The sequence below is a fragment of the Papaver somniferum genome, unplaced genomic scaffold (assembly GCF_003573695.1).
Source record: "Papaver somniferum cultivar HN1 unplaced genomic scaffold, ASM357369v1 unplaced-scaffold_133, whole genome shotgun sequence".
Classification (NCBI taxonomy): domain Eukaryota; kingdom Viridiplantae; phylum Streptophyta; class Magnoliopsida; order Ranunculales; family Papaveraceae; genus Papaver; species Papaver somniferum.
Genome location: NW_020622492.1, coordinates 5,064,161 through 5,090,549, shown reverse-complemented (window position 1 = coordinate 5,090,549; position 26,389 = coordinate 5,064,161). Strand labels below are relative to the sequence as shown.

Genomic DNA, 26,389 nt, shown 5'->3' with positions numbered 1-26,389 from the left:
ACCTAGAAAAACAACAGTGCATAAAGGCTGCACTGAAAAAAAACTGATGGAAAATTCAATGTCAATGCTAATAAACCGCAAAAGGGAAAACCACTGAATGAATGATATGTTAAGAAACTAAATTTACTCCAATCAATAAACCAGTATGTAACATATGTACTGGAAAAACTTGATAGATAGTAGAGATTACAAAGATCCTGCTACAAAAATGTTATAAAGCAAAGGGATAGAAGAGACCTAGTAAGACAATCTGCAACAACATATGTCCAGTTTAAGTAGGAGCATACGATCAAAACAACTCAGTCGAATTTGTCAAATCCAAACCATAACTTCTGATACAGTTCATTACAAAGAAAAATAGTACATAAGATACAAAAAATATATAGTAAAAAATGAATCAACAAAGATTACAGATCAGTCATGAAGACTATTCCTACACTCGGAATAACCTTGTTCTAAAAAGCACGTACACCTTCACCTTGAACTATTTGAGCAACCATCCCAAAAGGCTTGTGTTGTGGATACGAGGACGACTACCAACCCATGATTGCAATCATCAGCAGAGACTGTACATATGACTTTATGGTTAAAAATAGCATACAAGATCAAAAGATACCATCACAAGAAATATAATGGTTGCAAAAATTGTCCCAAGTTCGAACTCATAAATATAGTTTTTCTCCCAAAGGTGAGCAAATAATCAAAATGACTACATGATTGTGCACCTGTATCTTAAAAGTAAAACAAGTGTCTGAATGAGCCAACTATAGAACAACATACCTAGAATTACAAAATAATATCCTTGTTATCCACGGTGCAGGGTATTTGTACATCGTTTATGCACTGATATTCCAGAGTGCAACATGTACTGTGATTTTTCTGGATTGCAGAATTTACACTCTGAATTTTCCAGAGTGCGTCATTTATGTACTCAAAGTTTTTATTCCTCGATTCACAGAATGTGATAGAAATATACACTATTTCATAGTACAATACCGGTATTGTTCATACAACCAATGCATAATGCTAAGAAACAAAATTCTTCCTTTCACAACTGTCAATACATATTCGTTGTACTCATATTTTTAGCAGATTTTAAGCACCATGACAGGGATTGCATTACAAAAGACAACTAATTCCATTGGGAACACTCCATCTAAACCTATGTATAATGCTAAGTAAGGCAATTCTTCATCTCACAACTGTCAGTACATATTTTCTATACGCATATCTTCAGTGGATTTTAAGCATCATAACATGGATTGAATTCGAAAAGACGGATAATTCCATCCAAAACCTATGCATAGTGCTAAGAAAGAAATTTTTCCTTTCACAATTGTCAGTACATATTGGCTACACTCATAATTTCACAAGATTTTAAGCATGGGAACATTTTAAAATCATATTGGCTACACTCATAATTTCAGCTTGAAGTACCTTGGATCTTCAAATAGCATTCAGACAACCATATTTAAAACCAAATTGTGTCATATGCAATGAGAAGAAACTAATCTCAATTTTAAACAAGTTATAATTTAGAGATTACACATGCTTGGTTTCTTTATAATTTCAAGAAAGGATCCTTGATAATTTTCCAAAGGCTTGTAGATGATAATAACAATGAATGTGCAGTCAATATGTACAGGAAGAAAAAACAAAATAAAGTGAGAGCATGATACGGTAGTAGACAGATTCAGCCAAAAAAAATTCTATCAGTGTCCCCATAATGAACAATACTTCACTTAGTCCAACTTGGGTAAATTATAGAGTGAATATACTTCAAAATTAGAACTAAAATCATTATGGTTTGTCCAACGGATAGACGATGGTCCTAGTGTAATAAGAGCAAAAAAGTATAACAAGGAATAAAACGTTTAAAAGTTTTTTTTTTTGGTATTCCTCTATGCGAAAAGAAACTTAAGCAAGAGTCTTACAGAGCTGTGTTGGTAAAGTGTACCAATCTCTGCTTGTACGAATGACTTTGTGCAACCAGATCAACAGGCACGTCATGTTCGTTCCCCCTTCTGAGATGACCAGAAAATGTATAAAAAAATACAAGCGGATTACTTGGTTATGCTTAGTGCAAAATAATAGTTGACAAAACTTAAAGAAAGATAAGAGAGTAATAAAATCATTTGTGTGGCTCGAAGAAAACCAACTAGTAGGAAAAAGAACTTCACTTTCACATTTGGCCAGCGTTCTTTTTGTTCATTAGTTATGCAGCAAAAACCAACAGCTACTGTGATGTTCTATGAAGTGTAGACTTTGATTTTAACAGAGTGCAGCATTTATACACTGATTTCTCGTCAGTGTAACGTATGTACACTGTGACTTTTCAGCAGTGCAACATGTACGCACTGCCAAATTATACCAAATGAAGCTGCAAAAACCATCTGCAATACTTCTCTGAGAATCATCAGCTTTCATTAGATCCAAAATGTAAGTACGCCATATATGTACCTTTGATTCATAACCAAAAATCAACTGCATATAAAAAAAAAGTATAAATCTATGAATACAACAGAATCAAAACAGTTATATCTCAGTATTACATATATGTACTTCTGGATCAAGCAAAAAAGGTAAATAAAACTATGAATTTAACAAAAATAAAGCAGTTTTTGTCAGTACACCATATATGTACTGCTGAATCAAACAATCTGTAACTACAAACAAGCATCATTTTGCCAAAAAAGCAGAAACTAAAATAAAAATATAATTAAATCGAAAGCTAAAATAAGTTAAAAACATAATAATCTAACAAAGAAATCAAATAATTACAAACAAGATTCATTAAAGAACAAAAAAAAACACGAAAAAAAAATCAACTTAAAAATTACTAAAATAATGAAATCGAGTTACAAAAACATCATGATCGTGATCATCGTGAAATCAATTGAAAACAAACCTAAAACATCACGAAATCGATCTAATCTTCAAGACTGAGTTGAAAACAAATCAAAAACACAAAAATATCAGCAATAGGAGAAAGAAGAAAGGAAGATTAACACACAACATACCTGAAAACCAAAAAGAATCAGCAGAAACTCTAGGTCGACAAATCCAGAAGCAGAAAGATGAGAGAGAGTAGAATTAGGATCTGAAAAAAAACTAATGGAGAAGAATTTAGAAAAGTTGAAATATCTATAAAAAAGGAGGAAGGTTATTTCTGGAATTTTTGAATTACACGTAATTGGTCCCGCACTTGTGACGGACCTGAAATTAAAAAAAAATTGGTCCAATTATTTATTTCTTTAAAATTTTGGACCTCCCATTATGGTTTCTTAATGGGTGGACCTGCCACTAACTAAACCCACTATATTAGTACCTATAGGTAATTCCTAGTTTTTAATTTCCCTGGATTTTATTTTCAACAACAGCCATTCCACGGACACTTTAGTAATCGTGAGAAAATTTTTCTCCTGAGTTTTGTAAAACTCGGTCACTTCTCAGCTCCTTCTTTCTCTGCTTCTCAAAATCCATCTGGCTTCACCGATAATGACCGCAACACCTTCTCGATCAATGGCTATAATCATCAACACCTCCAAGGCCCGATCACTCTCTGTTATTGGCAGCAACTAATCACCCGAGCTCTCTGCATCAATAATCGTGAAAAACAACCTTCCCTGAACTGTCGAGCTCCATATTCATCTAGCCATTGAACAACAGCAGCATATCATATGCAGCAGCTCTGTTCTCTTCATTGAACTATTAAAGCAGTCAACAGCTCAAGATTCAATCCGTTTCTTATTCAACTACAGCCATTAGTTCCTCTTTTAATCCGATAATGGCAGCAAACACCGATGATCATCTCCATACCCTGTAAACTCAAACCAACACCATTCTTTCCTGATCGACAGTTAAACCAGCATCACTGCCATCTTCATCAACTGGCAGCAACATCTTCTTGTCGAACTCGAGCTCATTACCAAACCCACTGCATCACAGCTAACCTAACTCGAGTCATTGCTGCCATCCTCTCCTTGAACTTCTTCTCGAGCTCCTATATCAGCTTTCTTCGAACCACACAGCAGAACGATCACCACTGCAGACTCGAACTCCAACTGCAGTCACCAATCACCATAATAATATCATCTGTGGCAGCTACGTACCTTACAAACTCGAACAGAAACACTCCATGACCGAGCATCGGCCAGCATACGCTGAAATAGAAGCAGCAGAATTACTTCCTATCTTCCCGGGATCATTTCCGGAAAGCACCAACAGCAACTCGAGTCACTGTCATTACTCCAAACTCGAGCTTTTCCTTATCTGCACCACAGACTCGAGCTTCATTATCACTATCCTGTCGAGCAACAACCATTACGATCATCTGAGCTCCATCATTTCTGCATATTCCATCCACTGCTCCATCATCTGTTGTTTACTGCCAGTACTAAAGCAAAGCTCGTCATCAACAGCAACGAGAATCACCAACTGCTACAACAGCTCAGCTCAACTTAATTCGAATCTCAGCTCGATTTCTGGCAGCTACCACAGTTCAGGCCATCTCCTTCTTATTCCTTTGGTTCTGTCGTGCTCAAACAGTCTCTATTCAACTGTCAGCTTTAGTGAACTGACGGTTCAGTTCATATTCCGTGGCCGCCCCTTAGTAATTCAGGTGGGCGCCTTTCTCAAGTCTGTGCTGTCTCAATTGTCGCAACTTTGACTTGCTTCAAAAGCTTGTAGATTCTTTATACGACGTCGGATTGACTCCATTCTTTTGCCAGTGGCTTCGTCTCTTCGTCCTCTTTGAGATGATATCAAGAACTCTTGGATTCGAGCGAGTTCCACTTGGTATTTGACCTTTCTTCTTTACTTCTCTTATTGCACAATTAAGTGCAAATTCACTCTTTTTGGATGATTCACCTAGCAAAACATAAATAAGAGAAAACAAGAGTAGTATACAATAATTTGCAAGAATATATAACAATTACTAGCATGGATTCGACGCTAAATATATGCAAAATATGCACTTAACAACTTCCCTCCCTAATATCAACCCTTCTCCTTCACCTTGTGACCGAATTGAATCTGGAACGACCATTTCTTGGTTTAGGCCAGAGTCTTACAGATTTATCTCTCGAATCTAAAAGTACTCCCGTGAAGTGCATTTGTTTAGGGTTTGAATTCGTTTCTCATCAACACACCCAAATTTACCAAAAACAGCAAAATCAGTTTTTACCCCAAAATAATTGGCGACCACAGTGGGAGATTGATCTCTCGGTTGCAAGGTCAATTTTCAATTTCATTTAAATTTCTCAAATTCAAGATGGTGGATCTTAGGTATGGATCAGCGACAAATTCCGATGTTACTGACGCTGACAACACCCCTGGTGTCAGCGTTCCTTCCGGTGACACCAATGTACCGCCTACCATCATGATCAATGCATATCATGGTACTACATCCCCAACCATCAATACCAGCGATGCAGGCAACATTCCCTTAGGTGTGACACCTCCAATCACCAGAGCCAGAGCCGCTGCCACCACCCCCAATGTTTTTTCGAGCGTAACGCCCCCGGTCGTTACTAGAGCTACTGCCACTCCCCCATCAGGATGATAGACTGGAGGATCTAGAGGAGGCCAACCCCCTATTACCATTGTCGATTTGATGGAAAAACAAGAATTTCTCGCTAAGGCTCAGACGGACATGGCCACAGCTCAGAAAGAGGAACTCACTTTCCTCAAGACGCTGACAGAAAGACTATCACAAGAGTCGCGTCAGCCCATGGAACCAATAAAGAGTACTTTCAACACTCTTGGCGCAAGCACTTCAACAGGGAGTGCATTCATAGAGGAGGAAGTTCGTGTTGCTCCTGAGTGCTCAAGGGAAAGGAATCAGCCGTCCAACTTCATCAAACGTGAGGATATGGAGCGTCTCCTCCAAAATCGAAGCAAGGAAAACCTGATGGATACGCACCAGCATCAACCTCCATACCCTCCTGATGTGCAAAGAGTTCCTCTTCTGAGAGGATACTCCTCTCCTCAGTTTTTCCTCTATGATGGTACTTGTAACGCTCGTGAACACATCTCTTATTTTCTGGAATCCTTGGGGGAACATAAATACAATCATGTCCTCCGTCTGAAAGAATTTTCAAAGTCTCTTACCGGAAGAGCGTATACCTGGTACAACAACATCGCACCAAACATCATATCCAACTGGTGTGAGATGGTCACCGCCTTCTACAAGAAGTATTTCTTCGTGTCCGAGCAAATCACTTTCTCAGACTTAGGAATGATGTTTCAATGAAACAAAGAGCATCCAAATGATTACGTCAAGAGATTCAGGATTCAGGCGATGGATTTTCATGATCCAAACGTGACTGAATAATCGTTGGTAGAGTCATGCATTAATGGCATGGTGACCATCTATCGCGCTCTACTGGGGAACTTGTGTTCCAAAAATTTTCTGAACTTCTTGAAGCCGCTAAACGCTCGGCCACGACAACACCGCATTACTGGAGAGGACCAGACCCGCCAGAAACGAAGATGCACGTGAGACTCGAGGAAGCAGACGTCTCATCAATAAACAATACAATGCTGGACCCTCTATAAGTGTAGTGGGTGAATGAGGAAATATAAAAGCTTCAGTGGCGGAACAACAACCCAAACGTGCGGCACCAGCACAACAGACAGCTCAACCTCGAAAATCTGTGACTAAGATTCTTGTTCAGCAACAAGAGACAGAAGAGTCTCTCCAAACTTGAGGTAATCGAACTCCTAGAAGAATGGATTCAATATGATGCTATCAAGTTACATCCTCTCAGACATCCATCAACCGAGAGAGAAATGGAAAATACAAAGTATTTCGATTACCATGGGTTCGTCAATCACCCAACCAGTGACTGCAACAAATTCCAAGGAGGAGGATGCTGGAGAAATTAAATTAGGCACTGAAGGACTGCACATAGATCCTCTTCCGGTCAGGATTTGCATGATTTCTGGGGACTCCGTCCACAAAACCGTACATACCATGATTAAGCATTTATGCAAGTAATAATAGGAGAGTTTCCGCACACATGGAATCAAGGAGGATCTGCTTCACCAAAAATAAAGAATGGAGAGTAAACTCACATACGTAATTTATCAAAGCCCGTCAATGTTCACGGTTGTGGCCAACCAAGGTTCGTCCTCGTATCTGCCGCTCCTTCCTTTCAAGAACCATGGCCGTAGCAACCACTCGTCACTTTCAAGATCCATAGCCGTAGCTACCACTCGTCACTGCCAAGATTTGTGCATGTAGTCATCACTCGTCCATGTCAAGGATCGTGATCGTGGTCATCCAAGCTCCAGCCAACCTGTTTTATACATAGTCATCAGCATGGATGCAAGAGGGTGATACCCTCATCATGGTCAACCCATCGACCATACAGGATAGAACCACGTAAACCACACTTGGGGACTGAGGCTCAGCATGAAATTCCTTCGCCGTCAGTCAAGGACCTCTTCAACACAAGAGAGACGGTCAATCAAGAAGCATGTAATTTGCAAGGGAAAATCAAACTGAAGGTTGGTCGAATCCTTAACTATTATTGTTATTTCCCCTATTTCGAATCACTGTTGCCAGCGTTGCATGCATTGAGATGTTATAGTAGAAACGGTATTCTTTCCCATGAGGAGAAAACACGACTTGTCGACCAGCACTATTTGTGTTCTGTATTCCCATCTGCCATATCGTATCGCCTCAAAAGAATGGGAAGAACTCATTTTTCGAAATCAAGGATTAAGGGCGCCCTCACTTGAGTTCTCTCATGAAGCCGCTTCAAAGTTTTCTCTTTAGAAGCCGCTTCAACACTCTCTCCAGAAGCTTCTTCAACGTTTTCTCTTATGAAGCCTCTTCAATGTTTTCTCTTCCGAAGCCACTTCAACGTTCTGTCTCAAAGCCGTTTCAACGTTCTATCGGAAGCCGCTTCAACGTTCCCTCCCGAAGACGCTTCAGCTCTCTCTCCCGAAGACGCTTCAACGCTCTCTCCCAAAGCCGCTTCAACGTTTTATCTCTAGAAGCAGCTTAAACGCTCTTTCCAGAAGCCGCTTCAACGGTCTCTCCCGAAGTCGCTTCAGCGTTCTCTCCCGAAGCTGCTTCAATGTCCTCTTCAGAGGCCGAAGCTGCATCAACGCCTCAACAAGCCAAACAGACCAACTGCATCATGTCTACCACATCGCCGACAAAATCAAAATTGGTGTTTCTAGATTTCCAATTTCCTATGGAAGGGGTGCATGAGCTGCCAAAAGTTCGGATACAATACAGATCTATCAAACACGACTCTGATCAACAAGTGACGAATCCAAAATATTATCGCCTTCATCAATTCGTCAACCACCTTACCAGCAAATATAATAGAAGTACATCTTTCAGGAGAAAATATGCTCAGAATAATTATACATGGGGACTTCCTGCGAGGGATGCCTTCACGTTCCTCAACCAGGTTATTGGTGATATCAGTATCATCACTGTCAAAGATTTACGAACCGCAGGAATTTCTTAACATGAAGCTGCACACGTGCATCGAAGACTCCAAAAATACGCCGGAGAGATATTTTTACATATCCGGCCATGCCATCGGATATAGCACGCATCTACATCTCCTTGCAAGAACGCATTGTATTACCAAGCCGGCCTAAAAAGTACAACTCTAGTAACCAAACATAAGTGTAACTGGGGACTGCTCATCACATCCCATTCCATACAACAATCCAAGGTTCAGAAGATGATTCAAAGGATGTCGCTCGGAACGAATTCCTTGGAGACTTGATAGCATCACGGTGGCAACGGAATGCCTATTAGCTAGACTACTTCACTCAACGGCTCCGGAAGATTTTGCCTATACAAGCCTTCCAAGCATATTATCATCGCAATCAGAAAAGAAAGAATAGGCCTATGATCTAAAGAGTCGGAACAAATACAGTTTCATGCTAGTCAATGCTCAGGAGTTTAAAGAACATTTAAATTGCGACTCAGCAGTCCAGACACCAAACAACTTAAAGTCAAGGCCTCTTGCAATTGATCGCAATGGATTTTGGTAAATTTTGAAATCCACTGGTGAGGTTAGATACTCATTCTTTTGGAGACAGAACCTTATTACAAATTCTAGAGAAGATCGATGGTACTGTTGGGTGGCTACATGCACAAAAGAGAAAACAACACCTACTTTGAGTTCTCCTGGATCACCTTGCTGCTAATTATAACTATTGGAGATTGTTGTGTTCCCATTGACACTCGCTTTACCACCGCTAAGAAAGTTATTCACACTGAGATAAATGTCCAAGTTTGATCAAATGCTCATGGATATTACACTCACAGCTAAAATACGAAGAAAATATGAACTTACCTTGCCGCTGAAGATTAGCACGCTTATGATCGAGCTGCTGACAGTGACAAAGAGTAGCCAGCCGCTGCAGATGAAAGCACGTAGCTAGACGAGCAACAAAAAACAGAAGAGGGTCGATACTCCTTTTCATACGAACAGAGTTTCCAGAGTTTGAACAGAAGAAGGATTCCTTCTTGCTCCATGAACGGGAATATATGGCTGGGCGCACCGCACGCATACCATAGTTGAGCTAGCAACACGCTACTACGAAAGCCAGTGGCCACGGGATCCCACTGCTGAAGGTCGATAAGGATTTCCCTGGTAATATCTACCTGCTTCGTCTTCTCAATTTTATTTTTCTTCTGTCACCATCTAGTGCTTACCCCGCAACAATTTCACTGTTACGTGCTAAGCAGGGGACATAATGTTGATGGTGGTTTTTATCTTAGGACAAAAACTGTAAAAGTCTGTCTACCTGACCCGGCATCAGAAGTAGTAGAACTTGATATATCTATATTCCACAGGAAATTTGGAGAATATATCAGAATCTGATGAGTACCTATGTCTCTCTTCATATTATATTGAAACTCAAGCTCCTAGATGAATTGTTCACTAGTACAGAGCCTAATGAGTGCTTAAGCTCCTAGCTGTATTAATCACTAATGCCGGAGCCCGCTTAGCATATTCCAATGTTATGTTCCCCAGCTGAACTCTCAATATTGGCATGACATGACGATTAATGTTCACTCGCAGAGGAGTAGCATGAATCTCCCGAAATGTTAGTATTGAGACCTGCATGAAAACACTCATGTAGGCTACACCACTCTCCGATAAAGAGACCAGCGTGTTTGCACACTTTTTAATTAAAAGTTAGCGCGATCGAACGCGTTTAAATTCCTTAAGGAAAATCTAGACTGCCCATGTCAGTCTTAAAAGAGATCACGGCCGCACGATTTGGCCACATAATTCAACGAGCCTATCTTACTCCTAGCGAAACTGGGCGATCATCACGAAGACTGCTGGCGGGCCCACTAATATCCCAGCCGGTTGGGATCCATTTAGTTTACCCGCAACGCCTCCAAACGTTAACCAAAACATGGGGTGATCGCGTTGTTGAAAGAAAGCTCAAATGAGCTAAACTAACCATAACGGTCTCAAATTCATCACAACCGCCCAACTTAGCTGGCCTAGTTTGACGGTTTAGATCTTCCTTCGAATGATAGAAAAGGTGCTGACGCGTTCACCGATGGCTCAGCTCCATACCTGGTTGATCGAACTACACATAGAAATTCAAGAGCGCGTCAAATCGCTTGCCCAAAGTAGGGTGATCACGCGCTCTTTAAACCTTAAATTGAGTCAGCGGCATTACACAACTGCCGCAAATCGACTACGGCTGTCTATCTTCACTAGCCTAGTCGGGCAGCCTAGATCTAATTTCAGGAGGCCAACGAGATGCTTGCACACTCACCAGTAACCCATCTGTGCATATACCTAATCGGTCTGTCCAAATCAGTGGAAACGCCACAAATCGTTTGGCCCAATGGTAGGGTGGCTGCACGGCTTTAGAAACTAAAATACAATCAGCACAACATACAACTGCCGCAAATCATCTTGTCTAACCAACTTTGCTAGCTTGGTCGGACGGTTTAGATCGGATTCTAGATGGCCAAAAAGGTGACGGCATGATCACCGACCACCCCTCCTCCACAGGGAGCGATAGACAATTGGTAGTTCACCCATAGGGCTCTCAAATGACCACCCAAAAGTGGTCGTTCATGCTACCTTTTTAAGACGCTCAATTCACGACTAATTTGAACGAGCTCTAAAACAACGATGCTTCCTGCACATCAATTATTTTCAGCTGCTTGTTGAAAAGTGATGCTTCATATACCTCAATTTTAAGCGATGCTTTATAAATATAAATGTCACAAATAATTTATTATTTGACCTAAAAGCACTACGTGCTGCTTTTAGCGGCGAGTCTCACGACTTGACCCGTTCCCTCGAGGCATCAAACATGTCACAAACTGGGAGATACTCACTTGGTTCTTTGGTGTGGAGCATCTTCGTTTCTTCATGAAGTATGGTCGAAGAATAGCAGGTGCATGTCACCATTGAAGAACCTTCGTTGTTGGTTCCTCGTCAGCAGAGCCTGCGTTGGTGGAACCTTCGTCAACTGAGTGTTCGATGAATATCATAGCCTTCGTTGTTGGAACCTGAATGGTGGAAGCCTGCATCATCATCGTCTTGGTACGTTGGACCACCATCGTTGTACTTGGAGTCATTTTCTTCCTTATCTTCGGACTCTGGTTCATTATCCTCAGACCTTGCATGACTTTACATCGTCGGTATTGAACTTTGAACCATCGTCCATCCTTATGTCTTCGTCCTCTGGTGGACTTTGTACTTCATCGTCCACTTGGGTGAACTCTGGCATTGGACTTCGATCCTGCCATCATCGTCTACTGGAGGAACTTAGCTACATATATGTAGCATCTCATCGTCTTGACCACCTACTGTTGTGGTTACGAGGAGTCTTTACAGCATCGTTGAAAGCTTGCATCGTTTTGGTGTGAACTAGAGACAATATTAATTGAAAACTTGTTTGTCAGACCTTACAAAACTTGTCAGATTAATTCATAAAGACTAGGACATCAGTAAGATAAGACATGATAAAGTAGTTTTGCAGAGAAAATACAGTGGTTTGACAAATAATATCTTAAAGTTTTGAAAGAAAATAATAGAATTCTCTATTCGAAACGAAGAGCTTGGGCTAAACAGTGCTAAATCCGGAAAAATGCAGAAACTTTCATTTTCTGTTCTTTTAAAAATAAAGCAAGAAATGAAGTGAGACAGAATGGATGCAATAAAAATAACAAATCCGGTGCATATTCTGGCAAAGATCAATTAGTTCATAAAAAATCCGTTCACACCAACTAGGAATGAAGAGTATTGGGTTGTAGACCAACAGACCTGCCTTAAAATTACCCATAAAAAACCAGTTCAAATAATGGTTTCATTGTAATCTTTTCACAAACAGATTTTGAGCACTTCAGATTTTGAGTTACAATTGAATCATTTTTTCAAACAGTTGAAAGGTGGCTCAAGTTTTGATCTAGCAATGGTAAGACAAAGTGTTAAGTAAATGTGGAATCGTGCTTTTGAAAGCTAATATCAAAGGAAACGATGGTATAACGATACCCATTTTATAGTGCACCGGCAAAAGTAAAACGAAGGGAAAAATTAAGCAACGAAGAGTCTTGACTGAACTCTCAAAGAAATGGATAAAAATGGGTTTTATAATTGAAAATCTTTTTAGAAAATTGATAAAATACTGAAAAAATAATAATTATGGTTTTCAGATGGTAAACGTTGGATTTTGATGATAGCCAAACAAACTTTCCGTCTGAAAACAACGATTCAATGAAATCTCAGATGATAGAAATAAATTAATTTCGGAATAATAGCAGAATGCTTATGAAACTAAAAGCACAGGTAGAATAAATTCTTTACCCATAGCCTGATTCTAGCGCCAAATTGTGAACACCCTTAATTTGGTTGCACAACCAATTGAAACACATGATAAAGTAATAACTAAAAACAATATACAAAATCAAATCATGAACAAGTTTAAGTGCCGTAAAATAAAATAGAAATTAACACAGCAATATACGTGGTTCGACGGATTGTCTACATCCACGGGGCTAATGGGATAGTTTATTAAGTATTAGATCTGTTACATCTGGTATGAAGAAAAACTCCATTGATGAAGTTCAGAGAGGTAGAGAGAGAAAGCCGAAGCCCCCCCCTCTCCTAAACCTAATCGCATCTGCTTATAAAGGGGAGGGATGTTTGGTTCATTACTAAAGTGACCTTGGCGTCACACTGAAACAGTCTTGGGCTTGATATGGTACACTGTGCTGCTTCATATTATCCTTCTTCAGTTGTTGATGGTCGCCACGTGTATGGTGGAGATTATGGTATCTACAGGTATTGCCTTTTTTGTGCATGTTATTGTAGTTAAGCCGTTGAGGCACAGTTCCTTTTGGTTTCTTTAAGGTGATCTTATTGAGAATATATATGGAATTCGACAGATAAATATCTTACTGTGAGTACAATTCCTTTTGGTTTCTTTGGGCATCGTATCTGAAAACTACAAATTCAATTCAAGTGATTTGACCAAGGAATTTAAAGATGAGATAAATATATGTAATAGTTTATTTTACAGATTGTTCAAAAGCCGTCATTTCTTGGCTTTCAGTACGAATTTGAAGATGAGAAAACCAGATCAATATTTGGTGCTCAGTTTCATAAACTCCAAATATATCAGGTATTTTAGTTTCTTTAGTCGAATGTCTTCTTTATGTTGGATTGTGTGATCGAAATTTTAGTGGAAACGGTCAAGAAAATGAATTTCACTTAGTAATCAGTGACGTTTAGATCTTTGGTTATTTATTTTCATTTGTAAATCTTGCAATTTGTTTTTAGATAATTTAGTTGTAAATAAAAAATTCTTCAATTTCATATAACTCAGTGTTACTTTGATTTTGTGATAAGTTACATTTTGATAGGTTAAGGGCCGGGTTCCATAGCTGACTGCCGAGGACACATGCTCACGATATTATCCTGTTTGAGTTCATACCCCACAGGTTCAACCTAAGTTTTTGGTGGTTATTATATTGATAATATCTCTCATATAAATTAATCTGTGGTTGTTGTCAATTCCCGTTCTTCCTTAATTTGATGCAAGATGCATTAATACTGGCATTAGTCAGACTACAAAACTGTGTTAGTTAACCTTTTGTGTTAGTTTTTCATGTATTGTTAAAATCCAAGATTTTCATGCAGATTCAAAGAAAGGTGAAACCAATCAGGATCAAAAAAATTGAAGTTCCAGATTCATTTGATTAAGGTTTGTGATCTGTTGGTACTCCTTTAGACATACCTTTAGTTGGTTCCTTTCAAGTACATATCGGTGCTTCTCGAAAGCGGCTCACTCAAAAAACCCAGGATGCAAGGTGTGACCCTTATTCAGGAATTTTTACCACATAGTTGTACATTCAACCAATCAATTTGGCAATACTACATTATAAACACAAATATAAAATATCGTGTGCACGTGCAGTCTGTTTCACTGCTGAAACGTGAAGTACTTCCCACCAACAACATCATTACTCCGAGTGCCAGTGTTGTCTCTGAAAGAAACATTGAATTATCATGGCAGACTTCCTATTGGCATAGTGGCATTCACTGTTTTTTACTACATAATCACAATTACAGATTCATGGACCACAAGAGGATTAACTGAAATTACTGGCATGAGAATGACTTATTCACGGTTGTGAGTGGGGATCCCCTTGCTCAGTTGGGATCTTAATCGAGAAGCATCGGCTTTTGAGATGAATATGATTCATCATCCGTCAGTCCTTCGTTACCAAAGATATGGTTCTTTAGGACTTGATATGTCAAGCTTTGCTAGGTTTGAGTTGGTGCTAAATGCGGATCAGATTGGAATGGTAACTTCAGTGAGATTTTTGGGTACCTTGCCGCTATAAAGGACACAACGAGGAAAAAGATTTGTTGACCAGAAATTGGTAAGTTAAACGGATTGTTTGGTACCTTGCGGCTATTATAATTTTGTAAGTTGAATGGATCATCAACTTTATCAATTTAAGATTTATTGACCAATAAATTGGAGTAAAGATTATAAACAAAGTCATACCCAATACTAGATGGATCATTTGGTTATGTCCAACTAGCAACCCACAATAATGCGAGGATGTAAAACCCTCTCTGCCAGGCTCAAGTGTCAATGTTAATCAATACCGGGCGTTATGTTAGACGATGAAGGTCGAGGAGTGGAGGCATTAATAAAGGGTTTATGATTTGTGAAAATAGTTATTATAAAATAGTTATGTCAGAGTAATTTGTGAATTGGTTAGGATGTACGTAGCAAAAACATTTAGGAATCATGGGTTATATATAAAACACCAGGATTCCAATGTAAGAACTCCAAAGCCAGGTTTTCAGAACGTCAACCATTCGTCCAGTTATATATTTTTGGTATGTTACTTTCACAATGTCGAATTTTCGGTTTGTTGAATTTTTACGGATGTCATTCCTTTTTGGAAATTCAGGCTATTGTGATTGTGGTTTTATCCTGGTGTGGGTTGTGCTTTCAAAGAATTTACTATAATGACAGTGGCGATCAGACACTTAAATATCCAGATTGGAAATATTTCAACACTAAACACGGATTGTTTTTACCGTTTATATTTAATTTCTTTGGAAAACAAAGAGTCAAATCGAAACATGACATGAAGAATGTACATAGATTACGAATGCACAAGCCACAGACTCGCAGGAAGACAACTCGAAGGTGGTCCTGCTAATGGAAATTCTTTTGGTTTTTTGTTCCAACTTCTAAATTTTTATATTTCCCTATTCAAAATTGAAATTGGAAACTGCGATTAATACACCAAATTCGGTGAGTTTAGATTTTGACGACACCAAGGAGAAACTGCATTAACCACTTAATGTTGTTGCTGAAATTTGTTTTGCGCCATAAACTATAAAATTAACAACCAATAGGGTGACGTAGGCTCGTAATAAGATTTCCAAAAAATTTAAACAACATACTACCACAAAACTAAAACGGCACGGATCATATCCTAGTATTATAATATAAAAAAATTATAATGCTTAAGTAAAGTAAGTAATACAACACAAGATCTTGTTAATGAGAAAACCGCAAATGCAGAAAAACCCCGGAACTTAGTCCAGTTTTGAATACTCTCAATAATAAGCCGCTATACAAAATATAATACCAACTTCATATAGTTGAAACCAAGCGGACTACCCATATCTACTTAGTTTTCTCAGTATCTCTGCGCCTTCGACTTCTAGAGTCACACACTGAATTGAAAGTCCTTTGGATCGTATTCCAAACAGCAAAGGAAAAATCTAATAACCTCCTTTGTCTGGTTAGATAAATCTGAATCAATAACTTAGATTCAGATTTATAATTATCAGATTCGGATATTGAAGAATACTATCAAATGATAATTGTCGATCTCACGCAACTAATCAATCAGGTCTATCAAAGATAAGTTGAATCTAGTTGGATATCAGCCGATCAAGGTTTGTGCACTAAATCCACAAGATACGAAAAACTAATAAGAATTCTTATTCGTCTTTAAATCTTCTATTTCCTTCAAATACCTGCACAACACCACTTGAATCTCTTGTGATCAATCACACACAGAACTGAAAAGACGAGGGTATCCAAATACACCACAATCTTTAAATTATCCACCTATAAGTCCTCTTACCGAAAGTGATTGTGTATGGACAAAGTCGAGACAATACCACAAATCGGTATCCACACTTTGTGTGATCGTCTATGGATACAAGATCGAGACAATACAACAAACAAAGTGTGATTACTTGATAATAGGTTCGGACTTAACCAAACTCTATAGGATCACTATCAAGTAATACGGAGTTAACGTTTGTGTATTTTACTTTTAATTATAATAAACAATTATAATTGCGGAAATAGAAAAGTAAAAGACACAGCAGAAAAACCCCTGGACCAAGTCCAGAACTGAATACTCTCAGAATTAAGCCGCTATACAATATATAATCTAAAATTTCGTATAGTTGAGACCAAGCAACTAAACCTAGTTCACTTAGTTTCTTCAGTATCCCTGCGCTTCCGACATTCAATAAGTGCACGCACTGGAACAATTCCTTTGGATCGTATTCCAAATAGTAAAGGAACAATGAATCTATTTGGTAACAACTCTCTTGATTCTTTCAGATGAAGATATCTCAAGTCATATGCAAAGGCTCTTCCGTTTAAACTAATAAACTCCTTTGCCTGGTTACATCAATTTATCCAACAACTACCGAAGTAGAAGAATTTAGATTTGCAATCAATCAATATAGAATCCAACAAGGAACTATAAAGTGATGCCAATCTCATGCAACTAATCAATCGAATAAATCCGATTCTAGTTGGATCCCAGCCGATCAAGGTTTTTTCTACACAAAGATATGAGAAACCAATCAGAAATCTTCTTCTTCGTCTTCAAATCTTCTTTAATCTTCAATTAAACCTGCACAACATCACTTGAATCTCTTGTGATCAATCACACACAGAACGCAGTCTGTTAACAATGGATTATCACAAGATGTATTTAGATCTACAAACAGTTCTAAAGATCTCGTCGACACTTCGATCTAGTTTGAGTGAATCTTATATCAGAAGAGAAGATTCTCAAGAATAAAAAAACTAGGTGCAATCAAAGTTCGACAACCTTTAGTCAATCAAATCAATCACTAATAAACTACAATTATCTAGTTTCCTACCAACGGTACTCGTAGAGCTTCTTGATCCCACGAAAGTCTTTAAACGAGCCGTCGTAAGAGATTTCTCCTAATTAGGGTACTTTCCTCTCCAAATAGACGGCTCCACCAGAAACAACAAGAAGATGAAGTTTGCATGGCTCTTAGGATAGTTTGCTAGAAATGCAAACTTAGGTATTTATAGACCAAGGATGTTTGGACACCAAGGAATTTCCAAAACCGAATATTCTCAAGATATGAAATAAATGCCCAAGTCGGTTTTCATAATTCGTTGAAATGCTTTGTCCAATATTTTCCGAAATCTCTCAATAGAAAATCTCCAATTAGTAAATGCACATTGCTAATTTCTATTCTCTATAGATATGCATTTAATTGCTGGTAATTAAAGCATATAAAACTAACAACCTTAATTAAAAGATTCTTAATTTATTTCGGACCAGGATCTCCTTGAGTAATTAAGGAATATCTTTGAACAATAAAAGATAAGAGTTATTGCTCGTGTTCAAAGTATGTTGACATCTTTACTTTGTAAATCCTCTTTCATATTTACAATCTTGGAATCAATTATACCACACTTTCAAACAAGTTTATAATTGGTTCATCTGTAATCTAAGACAACTATGTGATTGTTCAATTATCAAATCACAATCATGGGTTCAATTGGTTCTACCAATCACAAAGATCGGATCTACCTCAATATGGATTACTTGTGGTCGAACACACAAGTTACCAGAACCGGTTACTGATGGATTTTCAAATGATGTTGTAATTGTAGTAAAAACTGGGTTCTTTTCAGACTTGTGAAGGAAATAATTTTTAGACTTAATAAAAATAAAGATAAAAAAAATTAAATTCAAAGGTGAAGTAAATATTATGGAAAGACCAGGGTTCAGGATTTCACCATACACCAAAATTCATGTGATTCAATGATAATTCTTATCATGCAATTCTAGACATTATAATTCCAATCAAAAGTAATATTGATTCTAATCATTGCCTAAATCAGATTTTCAAAACATCCATTGTTAATCGCAAGCATGAAATATCAAAAGCAATAAACCAAGCATATTTCATCAAGAGAAAACACAATTAATTAATAAAAATCATTTATTCAATTTTCATTCGGTGCAATTAATCATAAAAGGATTGCATAAATAAATTTAAATGAATTTTACCACATAACTTTTGGAAGAATGGCTTCCTCCATCACCCCTGGGATTGGGTTTAGCTCCTCATCCCAAAAACACACTCACAAGATAAATTCATGGCTAAAATAGGTGTTTTTATTGATGAATATATGATGAAACAAGAATTTGCAACGCTGTAATGGTGTTACAGCGCCACTGTTACAAAAGGGAAAGAGCTGAAAATTAAACGATACTTTTCTGTTGCTGTAAAACAACGACACTCGTTTCTGGTTTTAAGACTGTTGAAGAACGACTGCCTTAGCAGGTCTGTTCTTCCTCTTCTTCTTCCTCCTCGAACAGCAGCAGCAGCACTGTAACTCTCTGTAATCGCTTCTCCTCGGCTCTCCTGGACTCTAATCTCTCTCCTAAGGTTTTCTAAAACTTTCTAACCCTCTTTATGACTTGAAACAACTCTTATATATCCCACAGACCCCAAATATCTCGTATAAATTCAAGATTTCTTCTCCGTGCAGTTAAGAGAATATCTCTCTCCAATCCTCCCTGTACGCGTCTTCTGACCTCTTCTGAGTTATCTAAACTCTCCAAACTCCAACTAAGACTTGAACAGGACCAGGTACATCCATATCCTGGCGTAAAACTCTCACAAAATCTTTGAAAATAATCAGAAAAATACGTATCCCTGTTGAACTCTGTTTTACTTCTCCCGGGAAATTCAGCCCAATTGGTTGGGTCCAATCAATCTTAACGAACCTTATATGCTATAACAGGCCCAGAACAATCGATTCCAGTGATTTAATCTCTTAAAATCACGAACTACAATTCAAACCAAAATTTGGTTTGCTGTAACATGCATTCCCGCCATTTTCTATTTCAAATTATAAAGATGACCTCCCCCTTATCCAGTTCCGGTGTCCCTTTAGTACATGCCCTGAAATGGGGTGCCCCTTATCCAAATTAGGGGTGCCTTTAGCAATTCTTCTGGGATGTTTTTCGCACTTTTTCAGGGTTCCTCCGGGGTATTTCCGGTACACTTCTGGAGCATTTCCGGTACACTATCAACGACAATCCCAGGGCCACATTTTTAGCCAATTTTGCCACAAAGCCTTATTTATCCAAAAACACCTACAAAAGCATAAAAGACCATAATAAGTACAAAATCGAGCACTAATAATATATACAAATGAGATATATTAGACACATAAATGTGTCTATCAGTTACGGCAGTTACCAGGATCGGTTACGTCAATTACCAGGACCTGTTACCATATACTCATGGTATTGCTTGTGATCGGTTACACAAGTCACTAGGATCGGTTACACCAATTACTAGGATTGGTTACACCAATTACAAGGATCTATTACACAATTTTTTTGTGATCGGTCACACCAATTACAAGGATCGTTCACTATCGATCATACCATCTCAAGTGATTACTTAGGATCGGTTACAATAATTAATAAAAACCAGTCATACCAAATCATAAGTCGGGCACTGTGATTAGTTATACCAAGATACATAACAAGTTATGATCGGTTCTGCTAACTCACTCATATTGGTAATCCAAAGATATGCAATGAATAACAATACCAATAAGCCTAGCGATTTCCCTTTCGATTCATAAAAAAGTTCATGAATGTACTTCCTTTAAAAAAATGTAAACATTATTTTCTAGGATGAAATCTCCATCTTTACCCATACACATAATCACAATAACATTAATACGATTATGTCGATTTCATATATACGAAGTTGAAAAGATAAGCGGTACACTTCATATCTTAATTCCTTAACACTATGATCATGTGATCATGTCTAACTACTAGAGTATAATCATTCACAGCTTCGCAGTTATGTTTTCAATATAGCATGACTTGAAAGATACGTTAGGAATGAAACAGTTCAAGTCAATATTACTAACCTCAAGAGGAAGGATTATGTCGTCGTTGTAGCTTGTTACTTCTTCACATTCTTCAGGTCTTCGAGTAATACTTGTATGTCTCATAATCCTAGATTTTCTAGTCTAACCTATACGAAATTGTCTCTAGTACATAATGAAGCGACTCTTAGATGAATTTTGATTCACTAAAATATGACAATGAAACTTGACATACCAACACTTGGTGGGTTCAACCGAGCTATGCTCTAACAATCTCCTCCTTTGTCAATTTTAGTGACAAAACTCTTAATACATATGGATAAACAAATTACAAGAATTCATTAAACATACGCTTGATTCCAAGTTTCAACAACACAAAAACCTGCATATATTCAATTAATAAATGTCGTTGTTGACACAAAGCTTATACCCCCCTAAAGGTAAGATAGGTAGATTTGTTATCAAGGAAACAATTGCCTGAAGCAATTTTCCCTAATAGTTTAACAAATTTATTAAGAAACTTAGTTCCCTTGCTAAACCGATTGTACACATACAAAAGACCAAAATAAAGATCAGAATTAACTTTATTTTTCTCATCAGGTTCTAATTATTCAGACAATAACTTAGACCTTTCACTTTAGACAAGTACTAGGTTAGTTAACTGGTATTTCTTGTCAAGGTATTCGATTAGACTTGAATAACCGAATCCTTCAATTTGATAAGTCTAACTAAGATCAGAATTAACTTAGTTTCTCTTATCCGGAATCGAATTAGACTAAACAAAAGATCCTGTATTTCGTTAAGGCATAAACAATACATACACCAAATAAATTGACTTACACAATTATTTCTCTTAATCAGAAGCAATTGAAACAAACATAGACATTATAGCACCGCAATTGCACCGAAATTTCGTTAAGCAAAAACACCTGATACCAAAAAATAAAGAAGATATCAAACAATAAGTCAAATAAATTGACACAATTTTTCTTAACCGGAAACAGTTTTTTTTTTATTTAATTTTTTTTTTTTTTTTGCGATTTTTGTGATTTCTGTGATATGCGAATTTTTTCTCCAAAAAAATTGCGATTTTTTTCTTTTAGGGTTTTCTTCTTTTTTCACGTGATTTCCTTCATCCTTGATCATCTTTGGTGATTTAGGATGGGGGGAAACTTCTGATTCAACTGTGAATCCTCATGGGAATAAAACTGTGTCTTTTGCTGATTTGGTTAAGGGTAAAGAAACCCTATGTGTTAACAGATTCGGATCTCACTTCTCTTCATGATGCAACTATGCTTGGTGATGAACCGACACTAGATTTACCTCTTGAACTCACACAAGAGGGGCGTGATATGTTTCACTTCAGTCTTATTGGGAGATTAAACTTCAAAGGGTTAAAACTTAATGAAGTTCAGAAAGTTTTGGAAGAACAATGGAAACTTGATGATAGGAGGTGTAAGTTGGTACCAATGACAAAGGTTTTTTTCATTATCAAGTTAACTTCAGCTGAAGAAAAAGAACAAGTTTGGCATGGTGATACGTAGGTGGTGCAGAATCAACAACTTAGGGTTTACAATTTTTACCCTAACTTTGATCCGGAGAGACAAAATACTTCTCGTGCTATTTTTTGGGTAAGTTTACCTGGATTATACATTGACTTACGGACGAAAAAAATCATGTTATCCATTGCTAAAATTCTTGGTAAGTCGATTGCTATTGATCCGAAAACTTTGGATCATGATATTGGGAACTATGTTGCTGTGCTTATAGATATTGATTGCTAAACTGATTCCTAAACGAATTCGTTTGAAAGATAATGGAAATGAGTTTTGGAAATATGTAGAAGTTAAAGATTTAGAGAACATCAAGTTTTGCGCACACTGTAAGTTTATGGGTCACAAGATTGAGAACTGTCTTGTTGCTCGTAACCTTTTAGGAGGTTCAAATTCTGAAAGGAAATCATCCGTTGAGTCTCAAAAAACTCAGATTCAAAATCTCAAGGATGGTAAAGAAGTTAGAAAATTGGATAGAAATAACAAGTATGCTTTGAAGGAAGTGCGTGGAAAGAATAATATGCATGGAAGTAAAAATTGCATGGTTCCCATGTAGATCATGCAAATCAGGAAAATAAATCTGGTGCTTCTGATGATTCATGTGGCAGTGATAATATTTCAACACGGGATGGTGTAATTCAGTCCGGGAAAAATTATGAGAGTGTAGTTTCCAAACCTAACACGGATTTGGGTGACAAGTCCGTGGACTTGGGAATGGTTGTTGTTATTGCTTCACGTAAAGATGGCGAGTCAGGGACCATGAAAGGCGTACAAAATCAGAATTTGGAAACCAGGTCCATATCAAAAGAGTATTGGACGCAAGTTAAGGGTAAGACTTCAGTAACAAAATTTACTTTTAAACCTATTATGACGCCTTTGGTGGATGATCTTTTGAGAACATAAGTGTTTCTTAATAATAACCAGTTTGAAGTCCTAGCATCTGAGTGAGGCCTTGCTTCTGTTATTAGTGGGGATATGGCTAAAGAAGAGGAAAAAGATATAGAAGACTCAACTGACTCAGATGTTAGTATTGGTTCAAAAAGGTGGAGTGAAGTTGATGCAAATGGCCCATCTCAAAATTTTACAGTGAATGTACATCGGCTAAAAAAAATGTCTAAAAGATAGGGTTAAGCCACCTCCACCAATCCAATTAGCTTTCAATCCATCCCGATCTTTGTTTTCAAGCTCCGTCACCCGATGTAGTAGGTGTTGTCTAAATGTAAAGTCATCCCAATGACTCTATATTTAATCAAATTCCACCAGTTAGAAAACATGAAAGCCCCAGTCGGGCTGGTGATCATCCCAATGGCCCTATAATTAATCAACCAGTTGGGATGGTGATCCGCCCCTATACAGCTATACGTGTTTTGTATTTTGATTTTTGTTAAAGGGAGAGCAAAAAGAGATCGGAGGAGAGTAAAAATCGTAATCAACTCGGTAACTAGGTCTAGTTTTATATTTTTAAACGAGTCGGACATAACTACCCTTATTAACGGCACATACTTTTTGCACACACTCGATATCACCATGGATTAACCTAACCCGCTCGTCATGTTCGTCTCTTCCTCCCCGCAATGCTCATCTGTGTACTCAGTTTCACCCTAACTATCACTGAACCTGTTTTTATTTGTAATAACTAAATCAAGGTTCATCAAACAAACAAGGGAAACCCAATGAATATTTATAGCTACTCTATTTTCATTATACTAACAAAATAAGCTAGGTTTGGATGATTGGATCCATAATGATATCGACTTGATCAGATTTAAAGTTAAAAGAACAAAGAGGTCAAATTAGATATTTATATTAACCTCATCCTCCCAAATAATAAGAAATAGTTAATTTTCCCTTTAAGAATTCTTTCGATTCCTTTCAAGAACAGTGAATGAAAATTATGATTGATTTGCTAAAAACTCAAGTGGAAGAATTCTCGTACTCCCACAATCTTCATTAGCGGATACTTATGCTCTCTTTTATTTTTGTCTTAATATCTTAGCCAATCTGGTCACTGATCCAATAATTGTATTGGTACTCAAACGACATTTAGTAATTTTAGTTGATTTTTTCAAAATGCTATGAATCATTCTTTAGTTTTGGAGATTTAAGATTAGGGAACAGGTGGGTGTTGCAGGTGATAGTAGGGCTACGTTGATTCATTTTACGTAAATCGTGGGAAGGATTTGTGTTTTCCAAGGGTAACTTTGTTCAATTTATGCAAATTTGTAAGACTAGATCTAGTTGGTGAGTCAATTACGAGTTTTGCTCTCCTCGGTTTTTTTTTTCGCTCTCCCTTTAATAAAAATCTTGTATTTTTTATATCATATTTCTTCTATTTTTTTTGTATTTTTTATGTCATCTTTCTATTTTTTTATGTCATCATGATTGGCGTATTGTCGAAGCTAATTACGGCCGGACCTCCTTTAACACAGGTGGTTTCAAATACATGGACTGTGTTTTGAAATTGAAAATAGTGAAGGTTTTTTAAACTTATAAGAAAATTGTTTAACGTCAGATAGTGCCACTCCAGCAGGTATATATGAGTCTTTTTCCTGTGTGTGTGGTATCGAATGTAACTATTCATTTTAGTCAAAAACCTTAATAGTAAATGTTTAAAAGTATATTGGTAAATTTGATACTAGACTTCTTGTTGTATTTCAAGTAAAGAAATTTCCAAAGACAACAAATACAGTGAAAATTAATTATTGGTTTAGCTGAAGCTTTAATCTAAGCAGCCTCCTATATACAGAATAACAAATAGTTTATTCACTAAAATGCATATTCATAGTCCAAAGTGCCGTCTGGGTAGCCTTTTTGATTCGCCTATGTTGATGGTGGTTTTTAGCTTAGGGTCAAAATCGTAAAACTGTACATCTGACATGACGTCATTATGACAATTAACACATTTATTGAATCAATCAGCACATTTATTGAATCAATCAGCATGCCTACGTAAGAATTACCGGGGTATCCTTCTTCTTTTTTTACATGGGTCATGTTCCACGGCAGAACCCTTAACACTGACTGACATCATCTATGACAAACCCTAATTCTCATGCTACCGCGCCAAGGCATGTCAACCATGCCAGCCGCATCACTGTGCCAATGGCAGACCATGCCAGCCACGTCACCGCGCCAAGGCATGCCAACCATGCCAGCCACACCATTGTGCCAATGGCATACCATGCCGGCCACATCTCCGCGCCAAGGCATGCCAACCATGACAGCCACACCACTGTGCCAATGGCATACCATGACGGGCACATCTCCGCGCCAAGGCATGCCAACCATGACAGCCGCACCACTGCGCCAACCATGCCAGCCGCACCACATGTGCCAATGGCATGCCAACCACCTTGTTGCGCCATACCATGCCGGCCTTCCCTATGCGGCTACCAAAACGAAGGCGTGCGATGATCAACGGCCACCCTTCCATCTTAGATGCAAATATTAGCCGTCCAAGGTCGCAAAACAACGCATGGTAACCTTTGGTTCAAACCCTAGTTTTGGGCACGCCAAACCGCGCCAAGGCATGCCATGCCACATGTGCCAATGGCATACCAACCACCTTACCGCGCCATACCATGCTGGCCTTCCCTATGCGGCTACCAAAACGAAGGCGTGCGATGATCAACGGCCACCCTTCCATCTTAGATGCAAATCTCAGCCGTCCAAGGTCACCAACCAATGCATGGTAACCTTTGGATCAACGCTAAAACCCTATTTTGGACGCGCCTAAACCACGCCAAGGCATGTCGACCATGCCACATGTGCCAATGGCATGCCGCGCCATCCACCTTGCCGCGCCTAAGCCATGCCATGCCGGCCTTCCCTTCACGGCTGCCAAAACGAAGGCGTGCGACAATCAACGGCCACCCTTCCATCTTAGAGGAAAATCTCAGTCGTCCAAGGTCACCAACCAACACATGGTAACCTTTGGCCCAACGCCAATACCCTAGTTTTGGTCACGCCGAAACTGTGCCACGGCATGCCGGGGATGCCACATGTGCCAATGAAATTCCAGCCACCTTGTCGCGCCATACCATGTCGGCCTTCCCTATGCGGTTACCAAAACAAAGGCTTGCAACGACCAACGGCCATCCTTCCATATAAGATGCAAATCTTAGCCGTCC

The 26,389-nt window shown here is 38.3% G+C and overlaps 1 long non-coding RNA gene across 2 annotated transcripts; it reads right to left on the bottom strand.

Moving 5' to 3' along the window:
* Window positions 1-308: 308 nt before the first annotated feature.
* LOC113333461 lies at window positions 309-3,098 on the bottom strand. 2 transcript variants are annotated; one of them, XR_003352016.1, is made up of 3 exons: window positions 3,021-3,098; window positions 781-2,484; window positions 309-566 (listed from the first exon to the last, which is right to left on the bottom strand). It is a non-coding gene; the product is annotated as an uncharacterized LOC113333461 (long non-coding RNA). The 2 variants fall into 2 exon arrangements; XR_003352015.1 differs by having other exon boundaries at window positions 1,935-2,484.
* Between the last annotated feature and the right edge of the window lie 23,291 nt (window positions 3,099-26,389).